This window comes from Cyprinodon variegatus, unplaced genomic scaffold (genome assembly GCF_000732505.1).
Source record: "Cyprinodon variegatus isolate N-32 unplaced genomic scaffold, C_variegatus-1.0 Scaffold2214, whole genome shotgun sequence".
Classification (NCBI taxonomy): Eukaryota; Metazoa; Chordata; class Actinopteri; order Cyprinodontiformes; family Cyprinodontidae; genus Cyprinodon; species Cyprinodon variegatus.
This window is the reverse complement of record NW_015152667.1, coordinates 31,019-35,595: the sequence shown is the minus strand read 5'-3', so window position 1 is coordinate 35,595 and position 4,577 is coordinate 31,019.

Here is a 4,577-nt window from a genome sequence, read left to right as displayed (position 1 = left end):
ATATATATATATATATATATATATATATATATATATATATATATATATATATATATATATATATATATATATATAAATATATATAGGACATTGGGAACCTAAAACCAATCATGACAGAACACTCTGGCCAACAGACTAACCCAGCGGAATCACTCCGGAGGAAGTTGGAGCAACAACAAACCCTAATTCAGAGCCACGACACCGCCCTCCGTGAGTTAAATACACGTCAAGCAGAAACTAATCCCTCCTTACAGGAAATAGCCGGTCATTTTCAGAACTCAACACCTTGAACGGAGACCGTTCAACTTCCGGTTCAAGATACTAATACTCCACTCAGGTCAGAACCCAGCCCGTCGTTTCCTGAATTCCGCCCTTCACTTCCTGAAAAGTTTTTTGGCAATCCAAGTAAGTGTAAGGGTTTTTGTTCCAGTGTAAGCTCATTTTCGAGCATTCGCCGTCAAGTTTTCCAAATGACAAGAGGAAAATAGCCTTTATTCTGTCTCAATTGTCCGGAAAGGAAGCCAGATTTTCTTCAGAATCTAGTTTTGATTGTTCATTTGAGGAATTTATCCAAGAGTTCATGCAAGTATTCAATCAAGACACTGATAAGTCCACTGAATCTCGCGAACTTTTGGAGTTTAAACAGGGAAATAGAACTGTTGCCGAATTCTCAATCGACTTCCGGGTTAAAGCCGCAGTTTCCGGATGGAACGAATCTGCGCTCAAAAGCGCTTATTTTCATGCTCTAGACGAATCAATTAAGGACGAGCTGGCCACTCTCGATGAGCCAGCAACCTTGGAGGAACTCAGAAAGTTAACAATCCGCCTGGATAACAGACTGCGAGCCAGATTCAAGTCTAGATTTAGAGGCCATGTTTTTTCTGTTTCTGCTCCAGCGGCTAAGACTAATGACACCTCTTCTTCCTCAGAAGCTGAGTCCAGATCTAAGAGCCGAAATTCACCTGTATCTGTCCCTGTTTCTAAGACTCACTATGTCTCTCCTTCCACAGAATCCTCAGAAGTTGAGCCAATGCAGATCGGTCACACCAGGCTCACATCCGAAGAGAGGCAAAGGAGGTTTAAGGGGAACCTTTGCATGTACTGTGGAGAACCAGGTCACTTTGTTTCAACCTGCCCAGCTAAGGTAAAAGCCGGGGTCCGCCAGAGGAAATGAGGAGTCTGGCAGACCATCTTCAAATTGAGAAATCTCCTTGCCTGCTGTTACCTGCTACTCTGTTTCTCACGGATCAATCCCTCACGTTATCAGCATTGATAGACTCTGGCTGTGAGAAGAATCTAATAGACTCCAGTTTGGTTAAACAAATGAACATAGAAACCACCCCATTGAATAAGCCTCTGAGAGTCTCGGCCCTCGACGGTAAAAGATTACCTCAGGTCACACACCAAACCAAGCCGCTCAAACTTTTAATCTCTGGTAACCACAGAGAGACCATGTCCTTTTTCGTGTTTCCATCAGCCAGCTCATCCATAGTCCTTGGATTTGAGTGGCCTCAACATCATAACCCACACATCAATTGGTCCAAAAGACATGTTGAGTCCTGGTCTGCATCCTGCCACGTAACCTGTCTCCGCTCCGCCGCACCTTTGACTCAATCTCCGACCAGTCGTCAGGAGGCTGACCCGCCTGATCATTCCTTAGTACCTCCTGACTACCACGACCTGGCACCTGTCTTCAGTAAGGTTAGTGCACTATCTCTTCCCCCGCATAGACCTTATGACTGTGCTATTGATCTTCTACCCAGAGCCCCTCTCCCTAACAGTCGGCTCTATAATATCTCCAAGCCCGAGAGGGAGACCATGGAAAAATACATTAATGAGTCCTTAGCCGCCGGTATAATTCGACCTTCCTCATCTCCTCTCGGGGCCGGTTTCTCCTTTGTGGGAAAGAAGGATGGATCTCTGCGACCTTGTATTGATTACAGAGGTCTGAACCAAATTACAGTTAAGAATAAATACCCTTTACCCCTGTTAGCATCTGCCTTTGAACACGTCCAAGGAGCCACAGTTTTCACCAAGTTGGACTTAAGAAACGCATATCATCTCCTCAGAATCAGAGAAAAAGATGAATGGAAAACCGCATTTAAAACTCCTCTAGGGCAATTTGAGTATCTAGTTATGCCTTTTGGTCTGACCAATGCCCTTGCCTGTTTCCAGGCCCTGGTTAACGATGTTCTGAGAGATTTTTTGAACATCTTCGTTTTTGTCTATATTGATGACATTCTGATCTACTCCAGAAACATGTCTGAACATAAGAGGCACATCCGTTTGGTTCTTCAAAGACTCCTTGAAAACAAGCGGTTTGTCAAAGCTGAGAAATATGAGTTTCATCGTCCATCTGTCACCTTTCTAGGTTTTGTGCTCGAGGGCGGGCAGGTGAAGCCGTCTGAGGACAATATCAAGGCGGTTCTGGACTGGCCCACTACCGAGAACCGAAAACAGCTATAAAGGTTTCTGGGGTTTGCAAATTTTTACAGAAGGTTCATCCGCAACTACAGCCAGACAGCTCAGCCTCTGACTGCTCTGACATCTGTTAAAAGGACTTTTCACTGGTCTGCAGAGGCTGCATTTAATAAACTCAAGGCTCTGTTTTCAAATGCACCCATCCTCATCCAACCTGACCCCTCCAAGCAGTTAATCTTGGAGGTGGATGCTTCTGATTCTGGGGTGGGGGCAGTCTTGTCCCAAGTATCTAATTCTGACCAAAGAACTCATCCATGTGCATTTTTCTCCCGCAGACTTTCGCCCGCAGAGCAAAATTACGACGTCGGAGACAGAGAACTGCTCGCAATTAAACTGGCTCTGAAAGAATGGCGGCATTGGCTGGAGGGCGCAGAGCACCCCGTTCTGGTATGGACAGATCACAAAAACTTATCATACATTCAATCTGCTAAACGATCCAATCCCCGTCAGTCCCATTGGTCCCTGTTTTTCTCAAGATTTAACATGATTGTTTCCTACCGGCCTGGTTCCAAGAACATTAAACCCGACTCTCTTTCACGCCTTTATTCTCCTGATAAACCTGAAACTCCTGATTCCATTCTCCCTGCCAGCTGTACAATGGCTACTGTCTCCTGGGAAATTTCTGATCTGATAAAAATGGCCCAAGTTTCAGTTAGGTCCCGTCTCATTCACTGGATGCATTCCTCAAAGTTTTCAGCTCACTCTGGTGTAAGCAGAACCATAGCCCTGATCTTTCGCCGTTTCTGGTGGCCATCCCTCCATAAGGATACGAAGGAGTATGTCCTAGCCTGTCCCGTCTGCGCTCGCAACAAACTGTCACATTAACCTCCCTTTGGTCCTCTCCATCCGCTACCTGTTCCATCTCGCCCCTAGTCTCACATCGCCGTGGATTTTGTAACCGGTTTGCCCGCATCCAGAGGTATGGCCACCATCTTCACAATCATAGATCGATTCTCAAAAGCCTGCCATCCGGTTCCCCTCAGAAAACTTCCGACTGCCTTCCGGACAGCACAGCTCCTCGTTAAGCACGTTTTCAAACTCCATGGTATCCCACAGGAAATTTTGTTGGACAGAGGGCCTCAATTCACCGCACAGGTCTGGAAACATTTCTGTTCTGCTCTCGACACTAACATCTCCCTAACATCAGGTTATCATCCACAATCCAATGGTCAAACAGAACGTCTAAACCAGGAACTAGAATCAACCCTGAGATGCTTCACTTCAACCAACCCGATCTACTGGAGCCAATATCTTCACTGGGTAGAGTACGCACATAATTCCCACACATCTTCTGCAACCGGTCTGTCCCCCTTCGAAATCTCCCTAGGATATCAGCCACCCTTGTTCCCCGCCGACGAAAAGGAAATCTCTGTTCCATCAGTTCAGCACCACATCCGCCGTTGCCGTAAGATTGGGAAAGACACCATTGCCGCTCTGAACCGGACATCTGCCCAAAATAAAAGATTCGCTGACCGTAAACAACGCCCTGTTCCCACCTACACACCCGGACAACAGGTTTGGCTCTTCACACGTGACATCCCTCTCAAATCCGTGTCCCGTAAGCTCTCTCCCAGGTTCATCGGTCTGTATAAGATCGAGTCCATCGTCAACCCGTCTGCCGTCCGCCTGCATCTGCCATCCTCACTCCGGATCCATCCCACATTCCACGTCTCTCAGATTAAGCCTTTTCTTGACCAGCCCTTTTTGCCCTCCGTCCGACTCCCCTACAACCACCCGGGACATTGGATCGTAGACTCCCGTCGCCGGGGCCGTGGCTGGCAGTACCTGGTCGACTGGGAGGGCTACGGTCCGGAGGATCGCACTTGGGTTCCTGGATCTTTCATTCTCGACCCTGCTCTGATTGATGAATACCGTGAGTCTCTGCCATCTACTTCTTTTGGACCGCCAGGAGGCGGTCGTTGAGGGGGGGGTACTGTTGGGATCTAGAGGTCTGTCCACTTTCTCCACCAGAGGGCGTATGAGATCTCCTGGAGCCGGAGCTGATTGCACCACCTGTCGCTCATCTGCTCATCAGGAGATCCGTATTTAAGGAGGCAGAGGACTTCTCTCCAGTGCCAGAGTGTTTGCCAGTTACG